This window comes from Arvicola amphibius, chromosome X (genome assembly GCF_903992535.2).
Source record: "Arvicola amphibius chromosome X, mArvAmp1.2, whole genome shotgun sequence".
NCBI classification, from domain to species: domain Eukaryota; kingdom Metazoa; phylum Chordata; class Mammalia; order Rodentia; family Cricetidae; genus Arvicola; species Arvicola amphibius.
Genome location: NC_052065.1, coordinates 127,853,456 through 127,872,243, shown reverse-complemented (window position 1 = coordinate 127,872,243; position 18,788 = coordinate 127,853,456). Strand labels below are relative to the sequence as shown.

The 18,788-nt window shown below is 35.8% G+C and overlaps 1 non-coding gene across 1 annotated transcript; it reads left to right on the top strand.

Moving 5' to 3' along the window:
- The first annotated feature begins 15,664 nt into the window (after positions 1–15,664).
- On the top strand, positions 15,665–15,795 carry LOC119805640. The gene has a single exon (XR_005283954.1). It is a non-coding gene; the product is annotated as a small nucleolar RNA SNORA33 (small nucleolar RNA).
- Positions 15,796–18,788: the final 2,993 nt, after the last annotated feature.

Below are 18,788 nucleotides of genomic sequence, written 5' to 3'. Positions count from 1 at the left end.
TCTGTCTTATTTAGACAAAAGGGGGACATGATGTGGTAGCTGACCAATCCCTTGTCTGAGGACACAAATACCTTTAAAATATCTGTGTTTTGGTGATTTGCTCTCTTGGTTCCCTGCTCTTCGCTGGAACTCTGGCTCTGTAAGTTTTTCCCATTTTCTCCTTTTATTAAAGCTGAGTATTTCATATAAGTCTAGTTTGGTTATTTCCCATTGCCGGCTGACCACGCCCACTATACTGCAGCATTGGTGACTGCATCTGTCCTACTTCATAGTTTCCTAAGAGTCTAGCTTCATGGTTGAGGTACTTGTGGGAGCCATGCTTTTTACCACAACTCTGTGGAGTTTCTTGGTCCATGCCACTACTAGGAAGCATGCCATCAGGCTGTACACAAATAGCATTTATGTGTTTGGTAACAGAGCCTCTTAAAAGAGCTACAAAATTTTTGCTGCTAATGCTGTCAGGAAGCCTCTTTTAAATGATATGTACCTCTGCTTGCCTCAGGCAAAACTGCTGCTACCAAAAATCCCTTCTTAACTCTTTTCTTTTATGTCTAGAATCACCTCCCAAAATCTCTCAGGTTTTCAGTGCATGTAGTTGCCCCACTTTGGTGACATTTGAAAATGGAGACTGTATTTTCATTTCCTGGCAGCCCAGACCCAAAGAATCATATAGAAACTATATTAATTACAACACTGTTTGGCCAATAGCTTAGGTGTATTCCTAGATACCTCTTACTTCTTAAATTAACCCATTTCTATTAATCACAATGAGGCTGTGGTTTACCAGTAAGATTTTGGCACCCTTCCCTTTTAGCAGCTACATGGATTCTTCTGACTCTACCTACTCTCTCTACATATCTCTGTTCATATTTCCTGCTTGATTGTACTATGATAATCTATTGGCCAAAAAGATTTATTCATCAACCAATAAAAACAACACATATTTAGAAGCTAATCACCTAGAATTACAATACAATAATGTTAATACAAATAAACACTTTTAAAAGTTACTTCTGCCAGGCAGTGGTGGTGCACATCTTTAATATCTGCACTCAGAAGGCAGAGGTAGGTAGGTCTCTGTGAATTTGAGGCCAGCTTGGTCTACAAGAGTTAGTTCCAGGTCAGGCTCCAAAGCTACAGAGAAATCCTGTTTGGAAAAACAAAACAAAACAAAAAGTTTCTTCTATAATAATTTGTAAATATTTTCTTAAAATACTTGCAGCAAACTAAAGGGTGGCTAGAATAAGCAATATAAATACAGTTGTCAAAAACATATACCTGAGGGCTAGAGATACGGCTCAGTAGTTAGGAGTGGTACTTATGTAGAAAACCTGAGTTTGGTTCTTAACACCCATATCTAATGGTGCACATGGCCTATAACCCAAGTTTTAGGATACCTGATCCCTCTGAACTTAGCAATCACCTGTACACATGTGTCTACCTATGCGCAGAAAAGCATAATTAAATAATAAGTATCTTTAAAACATCTACACTATAGTTTATTATTAGACAAGTATACTAATTTTGGTGTAGATTGTACCTAGAGAAATATGTATGGGAGATATACCTTGAATAGTTCAATAGTTTTGACTTTATGAATATATGTATAATTTGCATGTATGTTAGCAGGTGTAAACTAAAATACAAGTGTTTTCAGTTGTATTTATGTTATAATAACAACTGAATGATAAACATTTAAATATTCAAACACTGTATACAATAAAAGAAAGTGATTCAGCTAGTTTTGCTATTCCGTTATTTAGCTAAAATATTTATAATGACTATTTTAACATCCACCTAAATGTCATAATGTTTCTATTCACCATTTAGTTGTTATACTCTTGTTTGAATTAATATAATATGTACTTATATTTCAATATAGCAATTACTACAAGAAGTATGAAGTAGAATATCAATCAACATGAAAATACTTTTCTAAGCCAGGAAATGTATGAGCTGGAATGTAGTGGGCTGGCCTGGCGAGGTGCAGGGCCTGCTCTCCAAGTACTGAAGCCAGTGAGTAGCAGGATCAGTTTCCCTACTCTTGTAACCTAGGAATCAACTCTTTCTGCCTGTATTAGGTGGCAAGGGACAAATGTCAGAGGGTTAGATCTCCTTTCCCTCACTCCCATATAACAGACAGGTGGGGTTAGCTTTCCCACTATAATAATTCAGGGCTGGCACACCCACACTCCTGACCAGGTGAGGTGCAGGGCTAGTTCTCCCTAGAGCTACAGGGAGTGAGGGGCAGAGACAACTCTGTGTAGCTCCATCCTCACTGACTTTAGTGATAACAAGAGTCACGGACATCAACACAGACCATGGCTGCAGTAGTGCCAGAGACCAGACATGGCCCTGGGTAGCAGTACAGGCCTGAATGACACCATGGCCCTGGGAAACAGTGCAGATCTGTGGAAACTGCTCAGCCTTTTATGGTAACAAGTGTCATGGATATCAACACACACCCTGACTGTGAAAGGGTCATAAACCCAGATGACAGTTTGGGTCCAGATAACTCCATGGTTCTAGGTGGCAGCACAGGATATACAGTTGTATATAGTCCAGTGGCAGCCTGACCTTCAAATTCCAACCTCAGGTGTTGGCACAAATTTCAGGCCTCTGTATAACCCTCAGTGGAAACAACAGCCACAGATATTATGACAGTCTCCCCCAGCAGCATCGGGGCCTCAGACCAATATGTGGCCCTTGGCAACAGAGCAGGCCTGGACATCATTTTCTTCCTGGGTGGCAAACTAGGTATTCACATATTCCTTACTACATTCGCCTCTCCAGCTCAACCTCTCTCCCCAGGCAATGAACCCTTCTACCTCTGTGTCGCCCATTCCTCCACCCTGCACTCATTCACCATAATGGTGCCCATCCTCACTGTCACCCTCAAAGTCCTAATAATGCTCATGGTTGATTTCTACCTACCCAGACCCAAAAGGCATGGAGAAGGTTTATGACTGTCCCCCTCTCATAAGCCTGGGCCTGACCTGACAGCTAACTCTTAAACCAATGAATTATTACTTTATACACACACACACACACACACACACACACAAACACATATATGAATATATATTTATATATAATAAAGAAAATATATTAAAAACCTTCAAGTTCTAGATAATTAATATTTTATTCCTTACACTATACCTTAGAGCAAAAGACAAATATTCAAATATTTACTCCAAATTTTGGCCATCTGGGGAGAACTCACATCTGAGATGTCAGCAGTATCATATTAGAATTTTGGTTATTACCAATTAAGGCTAGTTTCTGGAAACAACATTTCACAATGACATTTTGCCAGTTTTAAACTGTAAACTCACTTCAAAACAGACCTGCTATCAAAATATATAGAGATATATAAACAAAGAGTAAGAAATATGGAGTGGAGCACTGAAATTTTTCTGATACTATCTTGGTACTAATATTATAATCTTATGTTTCCAGGTTTGAAAAAATTGTACTTTACACTGACCTGTTGATAGAGGTACCAGAAGTAGATCAGCAATTTACCCTGTTTCATAAAGAAAAGAATAATGTTCAAATGAATAAATTGAGATGAACTTTTATAAATGCAAATATAGATAATAGTTTCATGCATACAAAAATATTTTAGTGTTATTTTTACTTATAATCCTCCTGTAGAAATTGCTTCTTTTTCTATAACTTCCCAAGCTTCCCATATAGCATCAAATAAGCTGTTGTTTTAATTTAAAATATCAACATGCCAGGGGAGATTAGAAACTTGATGAGTGAACTTCTTGTTCTAACTTTAGCATGGGTCATTTTCAGGACCTTGCTAGAGTACCTTATCTCCTAACTGTTCTTCAGCATTCTCTGGAAATGCCCCATGAGCCAATGATTGGGAAAGATGCAGTCAGAGATGAAAGTAAGATATCAGAGGGTATCAGTTAATGGTAGAATAAAAGTGGACCTGATTCTAATCAATTTATGGAAGTAGCTATAGTATAATGAAGAGTTAGAGACCTTATTAGTGAGTGGCAGTAAATGCCTCACTTTGTTCAGCAGTGGTTTCTACCAATTTAATTGTAACTCCACACGGTAAACTGCACTGCAGTTCTTTTATTCTCTAATGTTAAATGCTTTTAATTTGGACTTATAATGTATTAGTGAAAATATAACTCAGATTTATTTAAACTCATCAAGCTTGATCTCAGTCAAGAAAGAGCTTCCTTGAGACCTCTTTCAAGAAATCTCTAAAGATGAACATTTAGGGAATTGTATCATGAACATCCTTCCCCTTTTTCCTCAGTGACTGTCTCGGTTGAAAATTTTGGTGTGTTCTTTTGTTCTTTACCTTTTTGGATGGTCCCCATTTTCCTTCTTTTAGAATGTACCAGAATTTTGATTTTTCCTTTTATCAACCCTAGAAAATTTTCTGCTACAATTTGCTACCCAGAAACAATTCAAAAATGTCATTTCTTTTTTGAGAAAATTTTCTTGTGACATTTATTTTTGCATTATCTATGATTTTTTAAGAACACAGCTCTCATAAAAGCCTATAATTTAAAGTTTTTAGTGGCTTATACTTTATTTTCCTTAAATTACTGTGCAAAATATAAAAAAATATTTATCTTGCAAGCAACACATGACAGTATATATAAGACATAACACTGAAAGTCTTCTGTTTTTATTCTTTGTGTAGTAATGCATCACATAGATAAAATATTTAATGTCTGCCTCTGAGTTTAATCAGTATTATGTCAACATAAGTAATTACTTATTCACTTATTTTTATATTGTAAACATATTAGTTTATTAATAAGATAACAATATTTTTTGTTGTTGTGTTTGTTTCTCAAGACAGGGTTTCTCTGAGTAGTTTTGGTGCCTGTCCTGGAACTAGCTCTTATAAACCAGGCTGGCCTTGAACTCATAGAGATCTGACTGCCTCTACCTCCCACAATAAGAATAATTTTAATCATCCGATGAGAAATTCTTGCTCTTGTGTCCATCATTATTACATTTATCTGTGGTCAGATATTAATGTTATTTAGTGGTACATGTGCAAATTTGTCCTTTTAAGCTATAGATTCAAAATATTTTTCATGACGGTGGGTGGAAAATTGTCATGGGTGGGTGGGAAATTATTTGCATAAGGTAAATAATGAAACTCAAGTAAGTACCACTTTTTCAGGCACAGGATCAAAACTTCCAGTGTCTTACCTGGTATATTTCTTCCACATATAAGCACAGTAAAACTTTGTAAAAAAGAAGTCTCCAGATGACAATTATCAAAGCAAAGCTTCAAGGATAACTACATCTAAGCTCTCTTGCAAAATATCAATGCATCTGTGACCTTTACAATAATAATGAGCTCTATTGACTGATAAGTAGTCTCAGGGCAAGTGTGTAAGTAGGAAGGAGTTATAACGAGCATAAGGATAGATTCTATTAATTGAAGATATAAAGTATATGGGATGTCTTTCATAAAGATGGTTTCTATTCACTGAGAGACTTATACTGAGGATTGAGGCCTAAACAGTGATCATAATATTGGAGGATTCAAGAAGGCTGGCTCCACAGAATAGCAAAATAATAATCAGGTTGTCAGACAATAACCACTCCAGCCTTCCTGGTGACCAGATTTCAGTCATTTTGTTCCTTTGAGGAAAATAGGGCTGTTTGTTTAACAATTCTGGCTTCTCAAATACTTTTTTTGTGAGCTGTGATTCCTATTCCTACATTGGTGCTTGTATTAGTCATGGGTCTCTAGAGGAACAGAACCAATAGAATAAATAGGTATTCCCATTATATTGGCTTATACAATGCAAGCTAAAGATTTCAACAACCTGATGCTGAAGCTCCGGATGATTCATAGGAAGCTACTTTTCTCTAGTTCATACTGAAAGGCCAAAGAAGATTGATTCTGATATCAGCAAATGATGACAGTAGTAGCAATAACCGTGTAGGCAGAATATCTGGCAGAAAGTGAAGGCAAGCATGATAAAAAGTATTGACTTTTCACTCAGACCATGTGTATCTGTGTCACAACAGGAAAGTTCCATACATCCAGGTGGGAATCCCCCCCCCTTTAAGTAATCCTTCTCAGAAGTACCCACAAAGACATACTCAGAGGTATATCTCCATGTTAACTCCAGAATCAATGAAATTGACAACCAAGGCTAAATATTCACTGTGGAAAACATGATCACAATGGAATTCTGCAAACCAAATTGCTACTAGTACATTCTGTACTTTTAACATAATCACAAGAACCAAGACCTCAACACACAGAACCTTGTCATACAGTCAAACTCTGCTTAAACCAGAACATTATGTAATTTCACAGCTGGATGTGATTCTTTCTATGTATTAAATAATTTACCTGTCTGTAGTTAAGGATACTAGAGAGTCAAAGAATTTTATTTAGAAATATTGCTGCTTAATTTTTATCACTTTTAAAAACTTAACTTCACCAGTACATGAATAAAAATGCAGCTTTTATTATGCCAATTTCTATTTAAATATTGTACAAACACATACTAAAATAACACAGAGTAGATGTTATCCCAGTTTTTTGAGAGTTTCAAGTTTGTACAATAAAATGTTTGATCATACTCTGCCTCTTCCCCAACTGTTTGCAGATCCAACACCCATCAGTACTCAAACAACTTTCTTTCCTGTTTTTGATTTTTTTTTGGAAAAAATCATTTATTTCAAAATAAACACATTCTATATTAGAATGTTGCCGTTGTGTTTAACAGAATGCAGTGTGGAAAGCCACAGTTTTGAAGGTGTGAGCAGAGGGCTCCTCGGAGAATATTAGAGTCTTAACACTCACAGCCAAATAACGCTAACAGTTCCTTTAGTGTTCATTTAATCACGCCAGGCAGCAGGGAAATGCTGGCTCTTCCACGTATTCTCGAAGATCAGGTTTTCATTATACTATTTTATGGTTTAAACCATTTTAAAGTTTGCTCAGTTCATTTCCTAACCACTTTCTTTTTTTATTATTATTAAAAATTTCTGCCTCCTCCCCGCCTCCCATTTACCTCCCTCTCCCCCCTCCACTCCCCCTCCCTCTTGTGTCCTAAGAGCAGTTAGGGTTCCCTGCCCTGTGGGAAGTCCAAGTTCCTCCACCCTCCATCCAGGTCTAGGAAGGTGAGCATACAAACAGGCAACCCCCTCCACACACACACCAAAGCCAGTATGTGTAGTAAGATCAAAATCCGGTGCCATTGTCCTTGGTTTCTCAGCAGCCCTCATTGTCCTCCATGTTCAGGGAGTCCAGTTTTTTTTTTTGGTTTTTTTTTTTTTTGGCTTTTTCGAGACAGGGTTTCTCTGCGGCTTTGGAGCCTGTCCTGGAACTAGCTCTTGTAGACCAGGCTGGTCTCGAACTCACAGAGATCCGCCTGCCTCTGCCTCCCGAGTGCTGGGATTAAAGGCGTGCGCCACCACCGCCCGGCCCAGGGAGTCCAGTTTTATCCTGTAATTTTTCAGTCCCAGTCCAGCTGGCCTTGTTGAGCTCCGATTAGATCAGCCCCATCAACTCGGTGGATGGGTGCACCCCTCGCAGTCCTGACTTCCTTGCTCATGTTCTGCCTCCTTCTGCTCCTCATTTGGATGTTGGGAGCTCAGTCTGGTGCTCCAATGTGGGGCTCTGTCTCTATCTCCATCCATCGCCAGATGAAGGTTCTATGGTGATATGCAAGATATTCATCAGTATGGCTATAGGATCTGGCCTTTTCCTGCTCCCTCTCCTCAGCTGCCCAAGGAACTAGCTGGGGGCATCTCCCTGGATACCTGGGAACCCCTCTAGAGTCAAGTCTCTTGACAACCCTAAAATGGCTCCCTTAATTAAGATATATACTTCCCTGCTCCCATATCCACCCTATCTATTTCCCAACCATCCCATTCCCCCAAGCTCTCCCCATCCTCCCCTTCACACTTTTCTCTCCCCATCCTCCCTAACTCCCATCCTACCCCACCCCCAAGTTCCCAATTTTTGCCCGGCAATCTTGTCTACTTCCAATATCCAGGAGGATAACTATGTTTTTCTTTGGGTTCACCTCCTAATTTAGCTTCTCTAGGATCATGAATTATAGGCTCAATGTCCTTTATTTATGGCTAGAAACAAATTATGAGTCAGTACATCCCATGTTCATCTTTTGGGGCCTGGGTTACCTCACTCAGGATGGTGTTTTCTATTTCCATCCATTTGCATGCAAAATTTAAGATGTCATTGCTTTTTTACCACTGAGTAGTACTCTAATATGTATATATTCCACACTTTCTTCATCCATTCTTCCAATGAAGGGCAGCTAGGTTGTTTCCAGGTTCGGGCTATTACAAATAATGCTGCTATGAACATAGTTGAACAAATGTTTTTATAATATGATAGGACATCTCTTGGGTATATTCCCAAGAGTGGAATTGCTGGGTCCTGGGGTAGGTTGATCCCGAATTTACTGAGAAACCACCTCACTGCTTTCCAAAGTGGTTGCACAAGTTTTCATTCCCACCAGCAATGGATGAGTGTTCCCCTTACTCCATAACCTCTCCAGCAAAGGCTATCATTGGTGTTTTTGATTTTAGCCATTCTGACAGGTGTAAGATGGTATCTCAAAGTTGTCTTGATTATTAAATTAATGCTTTAAGACCAGTTTTTGCTTCCCAAATATCTTTGAATGTATGATCTTCCACTGGAGAGTGTTCAACTCATCAACAGCTACATTCTTAGACAGTCTCTGTCTTTCCCAGAATCTAGCAATTGTCAATACCTCCATGTTTACTGATGTACTTTTGTAATCAACTCCTATTTCCAAGCTTGGAATTTATCTATCTTGGGCTTGCACATGATTTGTAAGTGGTATCACAATTGCATTGAGTTTGTATGAGAGGTTGCCCTGTTGTGTTCACGTTTTCTTATAACTATCCATGTTTTACAACCTTTCTTCTACAATGATTCCTATGTCTTTAAGGAGGGTACAGTATGTATGTTCCCTTTAGATTGAACATTTAGTAGTATATTATTCTCTGTACTTTGATCAGTTGTAGTTCTCTGTGTTAATCATAATCTGTTGCAAATAGAATCTTCCTAGATGAGGGTTTGGAGAAACCTTGAGCTATGTGAATAATGATATTATTACGAGTTGCTTTAATATTATGTCCATTTAGCAGCCTTATTGTAGTAAATCCTTCTCTCTGGTCTGTGACTTCTCTAGCTATAGGTTTTGAAGCAATATTGGTATCATTTAAGGATCTCTTTAAAATTTTTATTAATTTTATTGGGCTATACATTTTTTCTGCTCCCCTTCCTTCCTCTTCCCTTCCCTTCTACCTTCCCCCAAAGTGTCCATGCTTACAATTTACTCAGGAGATCTTGTCTTTTTTACCTCCCATGTAGATCCATGTATATTCTCTTAGGGTCTTCATTGTTTTCTAGGTTCTCTGAAATTTTGAATTACAGGCTGGTTTTCTTGCTTTATGTCTAAAAGACACTTATGAGTAAGTACATATGACATTTGTCTTTTTGTGTCTTGGTTACCTCACTCAATATGATGCTTTCTAGATCCATCCATTTACCCGCAAATTTCAAGATGTCATTATTTTTCTCTGCTGTGTACTACTCCATTGAGTAAATGTACTACATCTTTTGGAGTGGGACTTAAGTACTACCCCCATAATGTTTGTGCAGCTGTTGTACCACTGAGCACATTGTACCAAGCCAGCCATTACTGTATTTTGCAGGTTTCAAACCTTAGTATGATGGATGATTACTTTTTTCCTCTTGAAACATATATAGGACCACTTAGCATTTTGAGAAGTTTCAAAGTCAGAATAAGCCTTATTTCTACCTTCTATGAGTCAAGTATATGTTGTCTTTGGTAAATTATGAAATTCAACCAAAAGCAATAGCAATACTTGAATATATCTCTTTGGGGGGAGTTGTGGTCTATGAGACCTCATTGGACAACAACTCTGAAAAAATTAACCCATGCTAGGTATAGGATTTTCGTTTGTTGGCCTGTGATGTCTAGTAAGTTTTTTAAGAAGTAATTATTGGGATACAGTGATGGTTTAGCACTTAAGCACACTTGCTTCTCATTAATAAGAGCCAGATTGTTTTTCCTGTGAGACAACTGGTTGGTTCACAACATTATTATTATGGCTCCTGGATTTCCAATGCATTCAGGCCACTGAAATCACTGTATACACACCTACACACCCATATGCACAATACCCCTCACACACACACACCCACAACTAAAAATAAAAAAAAATTAAAAATCAGGTGAATTACAATTGTAGTTCTGAGGATGAAAAAAATGTTGTTAAGGAAGCCTGTTACAAGAAGAAAGTATGACTGACAACTGTGTTAATACAAAAACACTACATCAAAATATGATAGGTGGGTACTACAAAAAGTACTAGAAGGAACAGTCCAATCCAAGGAACTCAGATACTGGCAGGAAAACATGGGCAAAAGACAATCTTACACCAGTGATGCAGGAGGGTCTTCTGTTTGAGTTGATTTCATTGGTTAATACAGAAACTGCCTGGCTCATTTGACTGGCCAGCCCTTAGGTGGGCGGAGTAGACAGAACAGAATGCTGGGAAGGGAAGTTAATAAATCGCCATGCCTTGCCTCTCTGGGGCAGATGTTGTGCCTCTCCTCTGAGACAGATGCAATGAAGCTCCAGCCCAAAATGGATGTATGCTAGAATCTTTCCTGGTAAGACACCACTCGTGGTGTTACATAGATTATTAGATATGGGGTAGTCAAGATGTGAGTAAGAGGCTGAAACTAATGGGGCAGGCAGTATTTAAAAGTATTTTTACCTCCAGTTTCCCTGTAATTATTTCAGTGTAAAGCTAGCTGGGTGGCAGAAAGCAGCCCCGCCGCTCTCACTACACACCAGCAAAACCCAAAGAAGGGAAACACACACTACCATCACCACCACCAAAAACAACAACAACAAAAGAAAAAACAACCAAACAAAAACAAATAAGAATTAACAATCACTGGTCATTATTATGTCTTAATATCAATGGACTCAACTCACCAATAAAAAGACACAGGCTATCAGAATGAGTATGAAAACAAAATCCACCCTTCTGCTGTTTATGAGAAACACACCTCAATTTCAAAGATAATAATTACCTCACAATAAAGAATTGGAAAAAGATTTTCTAAATATATGGTCCTAAGAAACAAACTGGTGTGGTTATTCTCATATCAAACAAAATACACTTAAAACTAAAATTAATCAGAAGAGACGGAGAAAGCTATTTTATATTTAATCACAGGAAAAATCCATCAGGATGAAGTCTTAATTCTAAACATTTAGCTCTTAAATATAATGGCACCAAATTTATAGAAGAAACATTATTAAAGGTTAAATCACATATCATTATACCCTACATTAAACACAACACAATAATAGACACCACTATCACCAATGGACAGGTCTGCAAGACAGAAACTTAACATAGAAACAAGGGAGCTAACAAATGTTATAGCTTTCTCTAACATCAAAAGGACAGGGTAGGAGCCACAAATTTTAATAAATTTTCATTAAATTGATCAAAACTGGCAATTAATGATGGTTTTATCTCAATAAGTTAATAAGGAGATCAGAAAACTTAGATTTTAATATCAAGTCCATAGAAGAATAATGATTAAACTAGAAAAATTAAACTCGTTCTTTGAAAGATTCTTCAAAAGTATGACAATTATTTTATTGCATGTGAATAAGCCAGAGAAACAAAAATAATAAAACACAATATAAAAATTAGTAATTGAAACCATTGCAAAGGCATGATCAATATGTCTTAGTAAAAATATATTTAATTGTGCTTCTACAATCTAGGCATATAAAAGAAATGGATAAAATGTCATAAAAAACAGAAATCATAGCATATTTAATTCAATATTAATTATCTATGATGCAAAAGAAAAACAAAAATAAATTAATAAATAAAAAGGAAAACATAGCATCAAAACAGGTTTCAGATGAAGTATCTTAAACTATCTTATATCAGGTTTATATGTTCATTGTTTCTTCTCTGTGCTATCAGAAACTATGGGTCTTCCACTAATAAAGACTACCGAAGCTGGGCGGTGGTGGCGCACGCCTTTAATCCCAGCACTCGGGAGGCAGAGGCAGGCGGATCTCTGTGAGTTCGAGACCAGCCTGGTCTACAAGAGCTAGTTCCAGGACAGGCTCCAAAGCCACAGAGAAACCCTGTCTCGAAAAACCAACAACAACAAAAAAAGACTACCGAAACAAAGTGTATTGCTGGAAATCAGATCCAGAGTAGTGACTTCCCAACTTATTATCTAAGGAAATGTTGAGACTATGAAATTTTAATAAAATTCATATCATGGAGAATCAAAAGTAAATAGATATGGTCTTATGATTAATGAATAAAAACACAAGAAACACTTGGTTCTTTGTGAGATTTGGAGTATTGGAATGAAACTACAAACATGGACAAGGAAGAGGTTATAAGAGATATTTTACAAAATCTCTTTGTGCTTGTGTATGTGTGAGCTTATGAAAAAGATGAGGAGAGAGTGAGGCAGGAGTTATAGATAGCTCATTAAAATAAACTTATACATGAAAAATCTGAAACATTTTGAGTGTATCGCCACCACCACGACCACGACTTTCTTCTTCTTCTTCTTCTTCTTCTTCTTCTTCTTCTTCTTCTTCTTCTTCTTCTTCTTCTTCTTCTTCTTCCTCCTCTTTCTCCTCTTCCTCCTCCTCCTCCTTCTCCTTCTTCTCCTGCCCCTGCCCCTGCTCCTGCCCCTCCCCCTCCCCCTCCTCTTCCTCCTCCTCCTCTTCTTCTGCTTCTGCTTCCGCTTCTTTTGATTTTCCGAGATAGAGTTTCTCTCTGTAACTGCCCTGGCTATTCTGGAACTAGCTCTTGTAGACCAGGCTTATCTTGAACTCACAGATATCTACCTGCCTCTGCTTCCCAGGTGCTGGAATCAAAGGTGTGCACCACCACTGCCTGGCGAGAGTATCACTGCTTATGCTCATATGTTTTGATACCTTTATTGTTCGGTTTTGTATCTACTTAGAAAAAAGGATCAAATTTAACTTTTCTGCATGTTGAAATTTAGTTTTCCCTATTCCATTTGCTAAGGATACTGACATTTTTCTAGTGTACAATTTGGGCATCTTTATAGAAAATTCAGTTGCTGTGATTATATTGGCTTACATCTGAGTCTTCAATTCTATTCAGTTGATCTATGTATCTGTTCAAGTTGTTTTTATTACTTCAATTCCAAAGTATTCAACAACCTCTTCTGGCTTCCATGAACACTTCAGGCATGTTGTACATGAAGAAAGGCAAACACACCCATTCACACAACATTAAAAATAAAACTTTTAAAAGTTAAAAACAATGAAATTAGAGAAAGCAGATGTAAACAAGTAAGAGTTTGCTCAATATAACAAGTATAAAGATATGAGGAATGTGTTGATTGAGAAATCTTCAATGAGGCTCTTCTGAACAGACATGTCCAATACTTAAATCTAGATTCATAAACCACAGTAGGAATCTTTATCTTTTTTTAAGCATCCTTAAAAGAATATAGCCAAGCAGACAGTAGAAGAACTATAATAAGAGTTGAAAATTTCAAGCTGCTCTATGCTCACCTCTTCCCAGTGTCTCTAGAAATAAATGAATTGTCAGGAAGATGACAGGGATCCAGAAGTCACAGAAGGTAAAAGAGGTGTAAAGAAATATCTCCTCATGCAATAATTCAAGTTTGGATAGATTTTTTTCTGTTCATATACTGCTGTCATTAATGGCACAGTTGTTTTTCACAAATATACTAGATGAAGGTCATTAGAACATTGAGGGTAGTTGATATCAGAGTAAAATATCAAATGGTTTTGAGTTATGTGAAAAAAATTACTTAATATTCCTCACTTAAAGAGGAAAAGTTGAATTCACTTTATGTAAAGACTGAATTTAATGATTGTTTTCCAGTGAAGATAATTGTAGAGAAAGAGGAGGAATGTGGTTTCTAGTGTTTGCAAACAAACTTAGAACTTTTCCTTTCTCTAACTATTCAGTGCTCTGTCCTCTCCTCCTCTTTGCAATAGTCTTACAATTACCTCTCCACAGTCTCTCAAAGCCTCTTTTCTTTTCCCTTTCTCCTTTCCCACTTCTTACTGATTCTCCCCCCTTCCCTCTCTATCAAGAACATAGTAACAGAGGCTACTTACACAGATGTATTAGTCTTCAGGTAAGCAAAACTCAAGCCAACAGCTTGACTTGATATCTCCTAAGAGATTCTGATCAAGCACCATTCAGTTAAGTAAGTCACTACTGGATTTATAATTAATAGAAACAATAAAATAACAAATGTGTATTACTTTAACTTTCAATATGTGCAGGAGTTCTTACATGTTAATATGTTTTGATATATATTTATACAGGTATTCTGTCTTATGAAGAATATTTTCAAATTCCAAGAATTCACTGAACTTGAAACTATATAAATTGCTATAGGCTCAATTGAACTTTAAATATTTGACTCTTAAGTTCTCCTGTTACACCAAACTGTCAGTCATTGGAAAAACATATTTATTTAATTTGGTTTTTTCTTTTGTTTCTCATCTTTTGTTAGTTCTTTGAGAATTTTGTATAATTTGTTATGAGTATATTCATTCTCATCTCCTCAGTTTTCTTCCAGATCAAACCCAATTTTGTGCCTACACTACACTGTGTTGTTTATTTAAAAATCACTTAGTACAATTTGTGTTATCCATAGACTCGTGTGTGTGTGTGTGTGTGTGTGTGTGTGTGTGTGCCTTTATAGAAGTATGCTCTACCTACTAGGGACCACACACTTAGAGAAAACTGAATGTCTCTGTCTTAAACTATTAATTACTGATGGCACCTGAGCTAGGAATGGTACTTCCCAGATTTCTAGACTCAAAGTATAAATTTAGAATCAGTAGTAAATTTAAATAAATGTTCAAGGTTTTAATAATTATTCTATTTAAATAGCAAAAACATCTTTTTAAGTTTAAAAACTCAAAAAAGTTCATAAAAAGAAATGGCATCATTGGGTTTATTTAGGGCAATATGTCTAAGAGTTTCAGTACCTAAATATACAGCTTCATTGCCTAAAAGGAGAGTATTGAGCTCTGAAAGGAAAACTGACAGGCTAATGTCACAGCCCTAAAGTCAATCAGAGAGCAAAGACTTAACTTCATCTCAACTATGTAAAGAAAATTTTTGTGAAATCTAATATTAATGCTGTTAGTTCCTCACAATTTCTCAAAGTCAAGGTTTGGGATTATGTTTAGTATAGTATTGGAATTTTCTTACCCAATCTCTTGCTAGTTTAGTAATGTTCTTGGTTCATTCTTGGGGAAAAAAAAACCTGATTAATGCTCTGAGAGAAAATGAAAACTAATGGGTCATAACCCTTATTGTACATGTCTGCTTCAACCTACTGAGTTATTGAATTGCATGCTCAGCCATTATATTTGGTTTTAAATCTATCCATGTCAATGTTATTATTTCAATAATTTTATTAAATTGATTATGACATAATCAATACATAAAAAAATGGATGTTGTTCTTTCTGTGAAACTTAAATGATTGTGAAAATTTGAAAGAAGCAGAGTGTTAAAACTATTTTAAAATTACATAGTGGGAGCCAGCCAATTAATCTGCTTATTTCCATGTGCTTCTGCAGATACTTAGAAAAGGCGGATAATAGTGATGCCATGTTATGAGCCTTAAGGACAGCTGAAGTCCTTAAGATCCCTGAAAATGGCTAGAGTATAAAAAAAATTACATAGTGGGGAAAATTGGAAAAGATAAACAAAAGTTTGAAACATTATTGAAATTTATGTGAGAACTAAAAGTAAGTGGAATTTTAGGTTAAAGATGATACCATAGCATTTTGTTAATGTAGAATTGATCATGATAATGAAGTCAAAATAATCCATACTCAAATAAAAAAAAAACCTTGAGGGAAAAAAATAAAGCTGTGAAAAAGAAAAAAGAGATCTATTTATATTATTGTAGTGTAAATTATCTTGTATTAGCTAAGTATTTGTTATTCTCAAATGATTGCTATATTCACCAAATCTCTTTCTTGATTTAAGGTTTTGTTTATATTGATTTATTTTTAGGTTTAAAAATATTAATTGTAGTTTATCAGCAAAGACATAGTCTACATAATTATTTCCATAAATTAAAGACATGTAGTACTACAAAATATATATGTTTTGAAAGTTTTAAGATAAGTTATTTGTTAATTTCTTCAAAAAGTTATCCTTATATATCACCATATCATCATGAATCTACTTACCTCTGTAGTTCATTTTTATTTACTTATTCATCATCAGTTATCTACATTTAAATCATTTTTCAATCATTTAGCCACCCTTATTATTTTTCCTTTTATTTCATAAACTACCCCAACTGCTTAGTATATATCCATATTCATCAATTCTTTTTTATTATGTCATCCAAAATAAAGGATTTATACAAGGCAAGTAAGATTTGTACACTTAACATTATTTTCCAAATATTGTTGAAAATGATAAAAGAAAAACATAAATGAATAGAAAGGTACTTTGTGTTCATGTTTTTGGAGATGTAACTTTGTTCAAGACAATCCATATTCAAATTCTAATATAGTTTAAAGGAAATTGAAAATCTTAACTTTAAGATCATTATGGCATTACAAGGATCATAAATAGTTAAACAATATCTAAAAGAATGTATTTACATTTGTCCATTTTGGGAGTGACTAAAAAGCTAAGATAATCAAGATAGTGTAGTACTAGCTAAGGATAGGCATATAAAACAGTGGGATGCAATTGAAATACCGGAATTAAAATTTCATATTTATGTAAATTATTTGCTTTGATAATAGGTTCAAATCACCCAAATATTGTTCTATGAGTTTTCTTTCTACTTGCCAAACAATGAATATTGAAAACTTGGGGGGTTTGACTTATGATGGCACCCATAGGCTTGGCTTATGTGTATAAATGCTTTGTTTTCAGTTGGTGGAACTGTTTGAGAAATATTAGGAAGAGTGGCCCTGTTGGGAGAGGTGTGGTGTGGTCTTTTTGGAGGATGTGTATGGTTAGAGTATACTATAAGGGTTGAAAGGCCTCTGCCAGTTGCAGTATTCCTTCCTCTGCCTGCTGGCTGTGGGTCAGGATATAAAGCTCTGAGCTACTGCTCCAGCATCATGCCTTTTTCTTTCCTGCCATAATGATCATGGACTAACCCAATAAAAGTCTAATCAAGCTCCCAATTAAATGCTTTATTTTATAAGAATTGTGTGTTCATGGTGACTCCTCACAGCAACTGAATATAAGAAACTTCAGTATCTTATACATACCTAAAACTACAAAAAATGAACAAAATTAAACATATGTGCTAAAATCATAAAATTATTACATAAAATAAGAATACGTGTTTTTAACTTGATTTTTGCAACATTCTTAAGTCTGACATTAATCAATGGAAATATATGTAATTTGGCCTGTCTTCATAAAAAATAAAACTAGCATTTTTTTCATTTTAAAAATATTATTTATTTTTTCCTAGTTTTTTATTCATTTTACATACTAACCACAATTCCCCCTCCTACCCAACCTCTGGATCCCTCCCTTCTATGCCCAAACCCATCCCCATCTATTCCTCCAAAAGAGTAAGGCCTCCCATTAGGGAGTCAATTAAAATGTTTTTTTTTTAAAGTTTGGAAAAGCAACCTTTCACAAAATGGAAGGAAATAGTATCAAATTGCATTGTATACATGTGTTCACTATCTAGAATATATAATTAATTCCTGCAACTCAATAACACAAGGATAGTGTGACCTAATTTAAAAACTAAACACCTGACCTGAATTTCCAAGCATGTCTCTACAAAGTACATATGAATGGCCAACAACCAAATGAAAGTACTGGTTGGTTTTATGACAACTTGACACAAGCTAGAGTCATCAGAGAGGGAGGAATCTCATATGAAATAAAGTGGCTCCTCAAGATCCAGCTGTAATGTATCTTAATTAGTGATCACTGAGGAAAGGCCCAGCCTGTTGTGAGTGGTGCCACACCTGAGCTGATGGTCCTGGATGATATAAGAAAACAGGCTGAATGAAAGAGTGGAAGCAAGACAGTAAGTAGCAGTCCTTTGTGGCCTCTGTATCAACTTGTGCCTCAAGGATGCTACCCAATTTGAATTGCTGAGTTCCTGTTCTGAATTCCTTCAGTGATGGACAGTGATGAGGAAGTGAAAGCAAATTAAATTCATTCCTTCCCAATTTGTTTTGATCATGGTATTTCATTATAACAATAGTCATCCTAAATTAAACAATAAATATCAATAGTCATTAGGTAACCTCAAATAAAATCCATAATAATGCTAATTACTAGGATGGGTTGTAATTTTGAAAAAAGTGAATAGCTGATGTATTGCTGAAGAGTGAAGGAAGATACACTTAAGTCACATTTTTGATTTATATATATATATATATATATATATATATATATATATATATATATATATTTGGTTGGGAAGGGTGTTTGCTAAAAAATGAAGACAGTAATGTGTATCAAATGTGAAAGAAAAATGTTTTTATTACATTTACTAAGAAGCAAGAGTTCTTTATTACTGCATTTTCCTAAAGGGATGTCAAGTTGAACCTTGCCTACTGACAACTTAAGCTCTATTGGCAATATTTTAAAATGAAATCTCTATGAAATACATGACTGCATTGTTGAGCATCCTTACCTTTGAGTAGAAATAAA